The following is a 14054-nucleotide window of genomic DNA, read 5'->3' on the forward strand; positions in this document are numbered from 1 at the left end:
GGTCTCGGGGGGACCAAATGGGTTGCTAGGGATGGGCCATCCATTCCTGTGTAAAGCAACTGTCCCTGGGGCTGGAGCAATAGCACAGCGGGTAGGGCATTTGCCTTGCACGCAGCCAACCCGGGTTTGATTCCCAGCACCCCATATGGTCCCCCGAGCACCTCCAGGAGTAATTCCTGGGTGCATGAGCAAGGAGTAACCCCTGTGCGATATCAGGTTTGACCCAAAAAGCAAAAAAAAAAAAATTCTCTCAAATGGCACTGATCAAACCTGGCAACCTCCTTTTATTGTAATACAGTACACCAGGGCATACATCACCGAATCCATGTGGACAAAAGGCTATTGATCTTAACAAGACACAGATTTGCTCTGTCAATGACTAATCTCCCGACCCCATATTTTAATCATCTACATTTCTGTCTAGACAGGATGTCCCCCTAATTTTACCTAAACATAGCATAGCATAATCAATCAACATCAAGGAGCAGCTGCATCATGACATGCTGACCCCAGCCCAGTTCAATCACAGTTCCAAGCTGCTTGCAGCTATGACACTGAAAGGCAGTGTCTGTCAGAACTTCCTCATGACTCTCACAGGGCTCCAACATCTCCCCCTTTTTGCAGCCAGTTTAGCCATCATAACTACATGTGCAGTGTGTTGTTGTTGGGTTATTCTGTTTTGTTTCTGAATTTTTGGCAGGCTATGTAAAAAAGAAACAACAACAGAACAATAAGTACAAACATACCAATAAAGCCTACCACAAGGCCTAGAATATGCTTCTTAGGATTTAGTTGAGTGATCCCATCCGACAGCCCACCCCAAATGGTATCAGGTCCCCAGACTTGCAAGTGGTCCTGAAATACAGAGTGAATATTATTTTGCAACTGTATAATTTTGTTGGTCATATTTTTATGGTTTAACAAATGCTTCTTAACCTTTTCCCATGGAAATTAAGATTCATTATAAGGTACAGGAGTTATACAAAATGCAGAAGTATTCCAGTCACATTTTAGAGTGAGTTGTCTTCTTAAACTCAGTAGCTGGTCACTGAGTAGGGTAACAGTTTGTGTAACATCAGCCAGTTCCTCTTGTAATCCTGAATCAATTTGTTACTGAGCTGTCTGCAGTCTCTCAGAGTTCTCATGCCATTTCTTAACAAACTCAGTGGCCTGAGATCCTTGCCACAACGCAATACCAGCCGTTGCTGCTGTAGCAGTGATGGCAATGAGTCCCGTGATAATAGCAATTACAAGGCCTACAAATCTCTTTGTACATCGTGCTAGGTGAGTGACCAGCAAGCAAAGAATGTTGGTAGCTGGACGGTCTTCCCATAAGCGGTTAAGCCGCACAGGCATCCACACCCCCACGTGAGCTCTAAGAAAATAAATGCTTTCTTCTGCTGTGAGACTCATAGTGTTATTAATACAAGTGAACATAGAGCAATCAGTGCAAGATATTACCCCTGCTACTCTATCCCAGCTAATTCTCCTTTTAAGTATAACATAGGACTGTAGAACACAAGCCTGTATATAACGGGTAAGATTTCTATCAAAATGTAAAGTACGTTTTGTTCCGACATTATTATGTTGGCTATAACCTGTCTAGGGCATCATGAATCCAAAAGCATTCCCTATTTTCCATAGATGATTTTGTTTCTTATGCCATGGAAGGAAGGGTATAGGAGGCACAAAGTCACCTCCATGCCACGCTATGCCAATATTAGAGTTAATTATAATTTGGGACACTTCAGAGCCTTGTATTGCTCCCCAGTTCAGAACCTTGTTAATTCATTTTTCCCAGGCTAAGCCCACTGGACTCCAATCAATAATTTTCCTATAAGGGGAATCGATGTAGTGTTGCAATATATGTTGCAGTAAGGTTTGGTTAGACATTCTGAGGCATTTAAGATATACACGCGAAAGAAATATACGTTATCTGGGAGGATCACATAGCTGCCTCCAGAGTTTTTTGTGCTGTGGCCTGCCTGGAGAGCAGCCTGTTCAGCCCCCTTTTATTTATTTATTTATTTATTTATTTATTTATTTTTTTTTATAATTTATTTATTTTTAATTAGAGAATCACCGTGAGGGTACAGTTACAGATTTATACACTTTTGTGCTTATACTTCCCTCATACAAAGTTCGGGAACCCATCCCTTCACCAGTGCCCATTCTCCACCACCCGTAAAACCGGCGTCCCTCCCACCCTCCCCACTCCCATCTCCCCCCCACCCCACCCTGCCACTGTGGCAGTCAGCCCCCTTTTATTAACTAGCTTGATGTTTTAACCAGTGATATTCAGCCACATAAGCAGAATATGCAAATTAACTTAGTCAACGGAAACAATATCAAAGTCAGTTACACAACTGGAAGTATAGTCAGTTAAAGTAACAGTAATAGAAAAAACGATGTTTACATCCAAGCCTAGCGAGGCCTGAGATTATGGGATGTTGTACACCAACAATATAGATTCTAGCTTTTTCTCCTCTATACTGCTTCCAATATATCCAATTTTCTAATTCAGTAACTTTAGGGAGTTCACAGACAGGCAAAGACAGTAGAGTATCACAGCTTTCACTTCCCGTGTCTAAAAATCCATTTGCTGAGAGCAATAAAAATGGCTTTTAATCTATTCTTACCTTCCCTTCAAACATCACCCTTAGGGACGGATGAGCTATTGTTATAAACATTTGCCAGTAAATTTACGAATTGGTGCTTCTAAAACCCCCTTCTCTTTGCTTATTTTGGTGCTTTCCTGGAATATATGGCAACAGAAGGAGCTGTGCAATTCTTTCTTCTTTTAATAATTTTAAAATTATTAAAATTCTATCGGTGCCATTACCGATATCATGACAAGAATTTCTCCTGTGAAATCACTATCTATAACTCCAATGTGGACATTGACACTTCTACAGGTTAAGCTACTCCTTCACAGTACTAATCCCACTGAACCTTTCGGCAGGGGGCCATATACATTAATTGGTACCTTATGTACAATTTTAGGTTTAAAATGAAAATCCTGAATAGCCAATATATCTGCTGCCCCTTTGGACCCGGCTGTGGAGCAAGCATGATGGAAGAGCCCAAGGGAGCGCCCTTGGACTCCAAGCAGCCCACTGAACTAATTCTGGCATGGGACCAGAGACCCCACAGCGCGCTGAAACAGTGGGAACCGGGCATCCCCCAATTCTTTTAACCTCTCTCTCTCTCAACTCCTCCCTCCTGAGCACAGCGCAGGGGCCGAGGTTTTCCTGAGCGCAAAATGGAGACGCCGAGCCTCTCTCTAGGTTTCTCCATCTTATGAGCACCATAAAAGGGTAAAAGTTTGTAGTGATGTTATTTCTGGTTGTACTTTCCCTGGACTTTATACAGAAACCCAAAACCACGCGGCCGCGCAACTTAATGTCATCTTAGCATCAGCAATATGTAATGGTTCCTTTCTAATGGGTCGGACTTTTGTGGGAGATCCTAATAGTAAGTCTGTTGCTGAAATATTGAAGGCAATCAAAGTGGTAGCCATCTCTCTAGACTGAACTAAGCTATATCCCCACGCCGGCTGAGAAGAAATTTTCTTCTTTCTCGGGAAGAAACGCGGTGTGTCGTCAACTACAGTGTGATGTCCATTAAGCAAACAGACCTCGTGGCGTGGGAATGGGATATAAGGGGAAAAATTATGTACAAGGAACAGTGGGACGCTGGTGGAATCTCGAGCCGGAGCCGATACCAGCGCAAGACCTTCGGTTCCAGAGACTGCTTGCAGACACTCTACTAGTCTATCAACTAAGCCAGAGCCCCACGCCTGCTGATGACGGGAAATAACCATCCTTTTCGGTTTTTTTTCCCTTGTCAGGCAGCGTGGCGATTACTAAACAGGCGTGAACTCGGTGGCGCGGGGCAAGGGGGAAAAAGAAAAGTTATGTAACAAACAGCGGGACTTAATATCTCTATATTCTTAGCAGTGGAGAACTATCAAATGCTTCCTTGGCAATAGGACTGCTTTTCTTTTTTGGGGGAAACCCCAACAACGGTAGTGAGTTGTGTGTTGAAACATGGAATGTAATCGAAATAAGGCGTAAACGAAGTGAAACTTATAATGTGCAAGGGTGGGGACTGGGGAGGTGGGAGGGGGCGGCAGGTATACTGGGGGGGTTGGTGATGGAAGATGGGCACTGGTGAAGGGAAGGGTGTTTGAGAATTGTATAACCGACATAATAATCCTGAGAACTATGTAACCCTCCACATGGTGATTCAATAAAATTAAATATATATATATATATATATATATATATATATATATATATATATATATATATATATCTGCTGCAGTACTGCCTTCTGTAGCTCTCTCCAGGTCTGCGTGAGTTAAATTTTGTGTCACCTTCTTTGCTGACTGCTTCAGGACTATAGGTGGCTTCTGCCTTTTGGATATGGGGGGAGGGTCTTCTTGAATACCAGAGGGTGAAAGTAGACTGTTTAATTTTTAATTTTTTATTCCAGTATTGTTGGCGGGGGATTGCCGGGCCGGGCTCTGCTTCTTGTTTCCCAAATTATCAGAAATGGGATTTCTAAATTTATCTTTTTTAGATCTACATTCATTAGTCCAATGTTTGCCTTTCCCGCATCTAAGGCACATACCAGGAGCTCCCTTTTGTGGCCACAATTAAGTTTGTGGCAGTCTCTTTTTAAAAAAAAAAATTATTAGTGAGTCACCGTGAGGTACACTTACAGACTTACAAACTTTTGTGCTTGCGTTTCAGTCATATTGTCGAGTGCCCATCTCTCCACCAGTGCCCATTTTCCACCACCAATGGTCCCAGCATCCCTCCCACCAGCCCCACCCCGTCCTCCCCCCACCCCACCCCACCTCTGTGGCAGAGCATTCCCTTTTGCACTCTCCCTCTCTCCTTTTGGGTGTTGTGGTTTGCAGTAGACGTATTAAGTGACCATCATGTTTGATCTATAGTCTACTTTCAGCCCGCATCTCCCATCCCGAACAGGCCCCTCCTATCACCCTTTACTTGGTGGTCCCTTCTCTGAGTTGCCTTTTTCCCAAAAATGCGAGGCTGGGCTTTTAAGCTGTGGAGTAATCCTCCTGGTAATTATCTCTACTGTTCTTGGGTGTTAGTCTCTCATTCTGTTACTTTATACTCCACAAATGAGTGCAATCTTTCTATGTCTATCCCTCTCTTTCTGACTCATTTCACTTAACATGATACTTTCCATGCTGATCATTCTATATGCAAATTTCATGACATGATCTTTTCTAAAAGCTGCATAGTATTCCATTGTATAGATGTACCAAAGTTTCTTTAACCAGTCATCTTTTCTCAGGCACTCGGGTTTGCAGAGCTATAAATTTTCCCTTTAATACAGCTTTAGCTGCATCCCATAGGTTCTGGTAACTCTTGTCTTCATTCTCATTTGTTTCCAGGTATTTTTGATTTCTTCCTTGATTTCCTTCCTGACCCACTTGTTGTTCAACATTGAGTTGTTTAATTTCCAGGCGTTTGATTTAGTTCTCCGTGTCTGTGCATGATTAACTTCTATCTTCAGTGCATCATGGTCTGAAAAGATAGTTAATACAATTTCAATCTTCCTGATTCTGTTGAGGTATGTTTTGTGACTCAGCGTGTGATCTATTTTGGAAAATGTTCTGTGTGCACTGGAAAAAATGTGTATTGTTTCTTTTTGGGATGCAGAGCGCTGTATAGATCTATTAGCCCTCTCTCTTCTATCTCTTCCTTCAAAGCCAGTGTTCCCTTGCTGAGTTTTAATCTTGTTGATCTGTCTAGAGGTGATAGGGCAGTGTTGAAGTCTTCAACTACTATCGTGTTGCTAGAAATGTCCTTGTTAGGGGAGGATTGGAGGGATGCTGGGTTTATTTGTGGTGGAGAATGGGCACTGGTGAAGGGATGGGTTCTCAAACTTTGTATGAGGGAAACATGAGCACAAAAATGTATAAATCTGTAACTGTACCCTCACGGTGATTCACTAATTAAAAATAAATAAATTTTTTAAATAAATAAATTAATTAAAATTTCCTTGTTAAAAATCTGTTAGCAGTTGTTTTAAGTATTTAGCTGGTTCCTCATGAGGTGTATACATGATTAAGAGTGTGATTTCTTCCTGCTGTACATATTCCTTGATTAGTAAAAAATGGCCTTCACTGTCCTTTCTCATCCTTTTCAACCTGAAATCAATGCTGTCAGATAGTAGTACAGCCACTCCGACTTTTTTGAGGGAGTTGTTTTCTTGCAGGATTGTTTTCCATCCTTTGACTTTGAGTCTGTGTTTGCTCTGATTATTTAGATGTGCTTCTTGTAGGCAGCAGATTGTTGGGTTTAGTTTCCGAATCCATTTTGTGTGGCAGTCTCTTTTTAAATGTCCAATTTTGCCACATTCATTTCATTTGTGTTCCCTGGTTGAAGGCTAAGGCTATCAGTTGAGTTTGATGAGTTGGAAATCCTATGTCCCTACAGACTCTAATAAAGTCATCTATGGTATCTTTCCCAGCCTCCTTGACCAACTGAATAGCCTTTCTGCAATCAATATTAGCATTATCTGTAGCCAATGTGGATAACAGCATATCTCGAGCTTCTTGATCTTGCATTGTTCTTGTTAAAGAATCCCAAGATGGGCCAGGAAATCTGTAAATGGCTCAGCATTCCCTTGCATTATTTTTATGAAGGAAACAGAAGGTTTTCCTGAAGTATCAATGAGCTTCCAGGCTTTAAGACAGATGTTTCTCAATGCAGTTAATATGGTTTCAGGTATTGACAACTGAGCATCTGTAGGGACCCACTGTCCTGCGCCCATTAATTTATCTATCGCTACTGGGGCATTGGTGGGAAGGCATGTTCTCTGAGCATGTTTCTCAGCCTCCTCTTTCCACCAAGCTCTAAATTGTATGCACTGAGGGCTTTCCAAAGTTTTATTGGCCATACTTTGCCAATTGCTAGGTATCATAGTATTGGTTTCCATGAAAGCTTCCAAGATGCCCATCACATAGTTAGAATTAATCCCAGCTATATGATTAGTTGGGCCAGTGGCTTGTTTTAGCTTTGAAAGGAATTTAAAAGGAATGGACTCATAATTCGCCTCCCATTTTTCTGTGTCTTCATTAAATGTGTGTTTCATGGGAAAGGCAAATAGTGCGGCTTCTCCCGTGTTTGGGAACGATTTTGGCAGAGTTTTCAAGCCTGATATTCTGTAACTCTGCTGAAATTTCAAATCTCCTTGATTTCTCTTTTACTTTAATCAGCTCTTCCTCTAAAGGGGGGGCTAAGGGTTAGAGGGGCGGGTTGCCCATGACGGCTGGTACCATTATCTCTCTAGCTGGATATACCTGTTATGTTTCCACTATTGTTTTTTTTTGTAAAGTATGAATATTTATTCAGGCTTTAGATCACAATCGATTTCAAAAAACAAAATCTATTATTCTCCTCAAAGAAGCTGAGGCCTCCGAGTGAGGGTGAGTCCTGGAAGCTGAAGGGGTTCTGTGCCCTTACGAACATATCTCATCAGGCGTAGCACAAAGTCCCTGATGCCCACTATACCCCAGCCTTAAGAAGGGAAAGAAACAAAATTCACCACCATAGGGCTGAACAAAAGCACACACACTAATATTAATGAGCAGCTAAACCTTGGCAAAATTTAAAAAAAAATTTTTTTTGTTTTGTGGAGGTTTTCTGGATTTTTTTCCATTTTATTTTGCTACCCAGAATCTGCAGCACTTATGAACTCTCAAGGGGTTCCCAGCCTTACACACATTGAACATCTTGATGAAAGACTATTTAATTCTTCAAGAATCTAAAAACAGAGTCAGCAGGAGCCCTGTTTGTTTTCCCCACCCACTGTGATAGGTTTTTGCTGCTGGGCCACTGCCAGGTCCCCACTGGCTCCCCTCCTGTTGGCCTGAGATGGCAGGGCAGTACAGGGGCCTTGAACGAGCACATCATGACTCCTCATTCCCAGAATCATCATCATCATAACAGTCGGCATCTTCCTCCTCCTCGACTTCGTCATCAATGTCGTCGTCATACAAGCTGTCATAAAGCAAATCTGAACTGTTGTCATTGGAAGGCACTTTAGTTTGGATACAGTATTCTGCCAGGGTTGTGGGGACCATCACTCCATCCTTTTCTGCTTCTGCTTCGGCCTTAGTGGCTGAGACCTGTTTCCTAATGATTTCAGCATATTCTTTGTCTTTTCTTTTACTGTCCCTCCATTTCCTGAACATAACCGAAGCATCCACGTTGGCTGGGGAGAAGGTGTTGGATTCATTGAGCAGTGAGATTACACTTAACAGGATAGTCCTGACATTCTGAGTAGGATTCCACCTTTCAGAGGGCAGTTCTCCACTTTGTGGATCATCTACAGGTGGGTGAAGAATTGAAATGCATACATCTCCATTCTCATAAATGTTGGAGTGCCACATTTTGGTCAAGAATCTGAAGGTACGGGGCTGGAGCGATAAAACAGCGGGTAGGGCGTTTGCCTTGCACGCGGCCGACCGGGGTTCAAATCCCAGCATCCTATATGGTCCCCTGAGCACTGCCAGGAGTAATTCCTGAGTGCAGAGCCAGGAGTAACCCCTGTGCATCGCCAGGTGTGACCCAAAAACAAACAAAAAAAGAATCTGAAGGTAGGTGGTGAATATGGGTAGTCAATAGTAAATTTAATATGTGCCTTGAAGTAGCCGCCTTCGTAGAGGGTGTTGGGGGCCCGAAGATGGCCACCTCCCAGTTGTAGAGGTCGGACTCATCCACCAGCGTGATCCAGAAGCCCTCCACCAAGGGCTCCTCCTGCCACGATTTCAGCTCGAGCATCAGGGCCTTCTGCAAGCGGGTCATCTGCTGCTGGGCCATGGCGGTGGCACCGCCGGACCCCCGTGCTCGCTCCCCGCTCCGCTGTTCCCATTGTTTTTTTCTTGCATCTATTCAATTTTTTGCATAATCTTCTCTAGCCATTCAATATCTTCACAGTCCCTAATTCGGCCTAGATCCTTTTCACCACTAGGTGTCCCCATCTCCTCATCACACAGGACAGTGCCTGGTTTTTCATTCAGTCTTTCCTCCTCATCCTCGAATAGGCAGACCAGCAGTAACCGTGCATTTTGAGGCAGCAGTGTCATCACACTCACCACCCTCTTCAGGGGACATTTTCAAATCAGATGGAAACGGTTGGAGAGCGGTGGCGATTATGCCAAAGGCTCCCCATTCTTCCACTGTCATAAAATCTCCCTTAAGTTAAACGGATCTTTAGTTTCAGGTGGATGCCAGCAACAGACGCGTAACAACCTGTTCTTTCACAGGCATGCCAGCAGCTCGAGCTAAGGACTTCAAAATAGTAGCATAATTATCTACAGCAGAAGGAGGGTTCCCCATTTTCTATGACTCCACCTGCCAGGAAATTCTACAGACTCAGTGCAGTCCAAACCGGTTCCACCCGTTTCCCTATAACTTACCTTCGGGGACCCACATTTGGGCACCAGGTGTTGTTGTTTCTTGATTGATCCAGCGATCAGCGGGGGTGGGGGGTGCAGAGACAAGAAAGGTGTGTGGAATGAGGAAGGATGGAGGGCCAAGAATACCCTCAGACAAATGGCGCTAATCAAACCCGGCAACTTCTTTTTATTGTAATACAGTACACTAGGGCATGCATCATTGAATCCACGTGGACAAAAGCACAGATCTTAACAAGGCACAGACTTGCTCTGTCAATGACTAACCATCCAACCCCACATTTCAATCATCTACATTTCTGTCTAGACCGGATGTCCCCTCTAATTTTACCTAAACATAGCATAACATAATGTCAAGGAGCAGCTGCATCATGACATGCTGACCCGGCCCAGTTCAATCACAGTTCCAAGCTGCTTGCAGTCATGCAAGGCAGTGTAGGAACTTCCTCATGATTCTCGTCGGGCCCCAACATTATAGCAAGCAGGATACAAGTGTTGCACACACATACAGGTTTGATCCCAAATATCCCATATGGTCCCAGAGCATAGCCAGGAGTGATTCCTGAATACATCGCCAGGAATAATCCCTGAGCATTGCTGGGTGTAAACCGCAAGGGGGGAGGAGGGGGAGGGGTAGAGCAGGAGGAGGAGGAGGAGGAGGAGAAGAAGAAGAGGAAGAAGAGGAGGAAGAGGTGAAGGAAGAGGAAGAGAAGGAGGAGGAAGATAAGGAGGAAGAGGAGGAAGAGGAGAGGGGGAGAGGAAGAGGAGAAAGAGGAGGAAGATGAGAAAGAGGTAGAAGAGGGGCCAGAGCGATAGCATAGCGGGTAGGGCATTTGCCTTGCACGCGGCCGACCCGGGTTCGATCCCCGGCATCCCATATGGTCCCCCAAGCACTGCCAGGAGTAATTCCTGAGTGCAAAGCCAGGAGTAACCCCTGAGCATCGCTGGGTGTGACCCAAAAAGAAAAAAAAAAAGAGGTAGAAGAGGAAGAAGAAGAGGAAGAAGAGGAGGAAGAAGAGGAGGAAGAGGAAGAAAAAGAAGAGGAAGAAGAAGGGGAAGAAGAAGAAGAGGAGGAAGAAAAAGAGGAGGAGGAGGAAGAGGAGGAAGAGGAAGAAGAGGAGGAAGAGGAAGAAGAAGAGGAAAAGGAAGAAGAAGAGGAAGAAGAGGAAGAGGAAGAATAAGGGGAAGAAGAAGAAGAGGAGGAAGAAAAAGAGGAGGAGGAAGATGAGGAAGAGGAAGAAGAGGAGGAAGAGGAAGAAGAGGGAGAGGAAGAAGAGGAAGAAGAAGAGGAAAAGGAAGAAGAAGAGGAGGAAGAAGAGGAAGAAGAGGAAGATGAAGAAGAGGAAGAAGAAGGAAAAGGAGAAGAAGGAGACGGAGAAGGAGAAAGAGAAGGAGAAGAAGAATTATTTGACAGCCTGGTGCAATTGTACCAGGAACCAACCTTTTAAGATGCCAACTGGGTTCAATCCTCAGCACCCCCATAGTCCCTGAGCACTCCCAGGAGTAATCTTTCAGCATAAAGCCAAGAGGAATGAGGACTGTGCCCCCAAAGGAAAAAAACAAACACAAAAGTTATGTGTAGTACAAGAAGTAAATTGATTTAGCAATGGAAGAAAAGTATTTAGAGAGACCTGAGCAACAGCCCAACACATAGGGAGCTTATCATCCTGGTGGATCCCAATCACCCCACGGAGTCCCACAAACACACAAAGAGGGATTCCTGAGTACAAAGCTGAGAGTAAGCTCTAAGTATCCCCAGGTGAGCACCAAGAAGAAAACCAGGGAAGAAACTACAGGAACAGCTACCACACAGATGTCAAACATCCTGGCCCATTGGAATTACAACTACATTTGGACACACAGCCATGGGCCGACCTGTGGGAGCCCACGCAGGTCAGTTCAGATACAGTCAGCCCCATATTGCTCTCACCAATGGTCCACAGGTGCTGGTAGGTCCCCAGCATCACTTCCCTGTAAAGCTTCCTCTTAGAGGTGCCCAAGCACATCTACTCTTCTGGGGTTAAGCTCATGGCCACATTGAAGGTCACTATGTCCTGAGTCAGCACACACAGGGGTTGGGAATCCCCATCCCATTCCCTTTGCTGTGAGGCCTGGAGACCCCAGGGCCCTAGGGTGTCTCTGGGCCTCTCTGCTTGGAATGAACAAGCCTCCATGCCCACTCCTGGCAATGGGCCCCAGAAGTCACACTAAGGGAGCTGGATCTGCTGAAGTGGGAGGACACCATACTAGAAAGTTCTTGGAGGTGTCAGCCTTTGATGAACCCTCCAGGGCTAATTCAGGCACCAGTGGTCCAGTGAGCACTGCAGTGTGTAACACCTGAGCGCAGATCCTGCAGGACCCATAAGAGGGTCCCTGGGTACAGCAAAAACCACTGAACACAGACCCCTCACTCCCACAGCCTGTGATCACTAGGGATGAGAACATGACAGTCCATATCCAGAGAGCAACTCAAAGCTGTGTGTGGACATGTGTGCCTGTTGGAAATCATGGTTCAGGGTCACCCAAATCTCTCTCAAAGCAGGTAAAAGTGACTTTACCCTAATTCCTATACTGGCCTCAGATTTCGTTTGGTCCATCTCCCTGGGACCAGCGCATGCCCAGAACTGTGCATACAGCAACGAGTGAACATGAGACTGTGTGACCGAGCAGGCAAGGCTCTTCAGAGAGGGAAGGACAAAACAGGGGATAGGCCTGTCCTGGTGCCCAAGTCATTGTAGCTGCCAGGGCACATATGAAGCACATATGAGGCCAGCACATCCCTGGGGCTCTGATACCGGTGGGAATCCAGAGCACAGAGGACCTACTGAGCACCTCCACTGTGCACAAAAATAAACACAAAAGAAAACAAAGGAGCAGGATAGAATAACAGTACAGTGGCTTCAGGGACAGCAGGCAGGTGCCGATCCTGTGCTCCATATGGTCCCCAACACATTGCCAGGTGCAATGCTGGCGTCCAAAGCTAGGATGATTCTGAGAAATACTTGGTGTGCACCCCCAAATAAAACAGAAAACCCGGGAGGCCAGGCTTGGACCTCCAGCAATCCATACAGTTGCCAAGATCGGTCAGGGGTGATCCTTATGCACAGAGCTGTGAGTACTCCTTGAGCACCGCTGGGTCCAAATACAACAAAACAAACGACACAAAAGTGGCTTCAAACAGCAGAGTGGGGTGCTCTGATCTGAAGTCTCATCCCAGGGATCTTTCCTGAAGAAACTAGAGAGACAACCGAGGAAGCCCCTGTGCTCCTGTCACTGCCTTGTGTCAACCTGTCACTCTTCTCCTACCTGGAGACAGTTTTTCAGAAGGCGCAGCACCATCGTCTCCTGCCTCTTGTTGTTCTGAGGATCCGCAGGAGGCTCCACGCAAAGGCCTGGAGAAGTCAGAACAGTGAGAGGAGCACCGCCCCACCTCCTCTGACCAGCCACACCTCGGGGACCAGCTCACAGACCCACCTTGGGGAGACACTGTCAGAAGCCTGTCTCCTCTGGGGATGCAAAATGTGTTGGCATCTGTCTTGCCCTGATTCAGGACAGGAGCTATGGGCCCAGGCTACAAGGGAGAAAACAGTAGCCTTCACTCCCCAGATTCCTCCCTGGACCTCACAGGAAAGTTCGAGAGGCACAGCCAGGGGCTGACTTTGAAGTCAGGAGCTCCTGCCTATAAGTACCTCCTGCAGGCCAGCAACAGGCCTGCACTGGGAAACCATAGCCAGGAATGTGGCCCTGCCATGGAGCAGTCACAGGACTTAATGTGGACGAGCCTTCAGTTAAGTACTTGTAGGGAGGACAAGGACATGAGCCTGCACTCTCTCCCAGGGACTGATGTCATTTCTGGATCCAGGTAAGCCCAAGGCACGGTCCTGCTCTGTCCCACTGGACCTGAGCCCGTCTGGGTCCTGATTCACTCTAATCCGGAATCAGCACATCTACAGGAGCCTCAGCACTCGCTCCTGTTGTGCAGGAATATATTTGAAAACTACACAAACAGCCGGTTGTGTATAGCAAAATAATCCAAATAACCAGAGTGTAAACTAAAAACCGTAATATGAACTGTGTCTGACAGAACTTTTTGACTCTACTTTATACTATAAATATTCTCTCTGTGGGCCTGGGGTGATCTTGCATCAGACACAAGTACAATACTCAGGTATCTTGGCCCCTGGCTGCAGTGATCCCTGAGCTCAGAATCAGGTGTAAGGCCTGAGCACTGTAGGGAGCAGCCAAAAACACAGCAACAGGGGCTGGAGCAATAGCACAGTGGGTAGGGTGTTTGCCTTGCATGCGGCCAACCCGGGTTCGATTCCCAGCATCCCATATGGTCCCTCGAGCACCACCAGGAGTAATTGCATGAACCAGGAGTAACCCCTGTGAATCACCAGGTGTGACCCAAAAGAAAAAAAAACTCATGCGCAAGACAAATTCTAGGAGAAACATTAAAAGAGTCAAACAGTGGGTCCTTAAAACCCCATTTTCTGGTATTTCCTTGAATCTTACTTTTTGTCCCCCTGTTCTCACATGTTTTCTGTGCACATGTATATAGGTTTTTGTGTGTGTATGTGTGAGTGTTTCA

The 14054-nt window shown here is 45.4% G+C and overlaps 1 pseudogene; it reads right to left on the reverse strand.

The window, feature by feature from the left end:
- Positions 1-7951: 7951 nt before the first annotated feature.
- LOC101558623 (ubiquitin-conjugating enzyme E2 R2-like) lies at positions 7952-8981 on the reverse strand (annotated as a pseudogene).
- Positions 8982-14054: the final 5073 nt, after the last annotated feature.

Source organism: Sorex araneus, chromosome 2 (assembly GCF_027595985.1).
Source record: "Sorex araneus isolate mSorAra2 chromosome 2, mSorAra2.pri, whole genome shotgun sequence".
Lineage (NCBI taxonomy): Eukaryota > Metazoa > Chordata > Mammalia > Eulipotyphla > Soricidae > Sorex > Sorex araneus.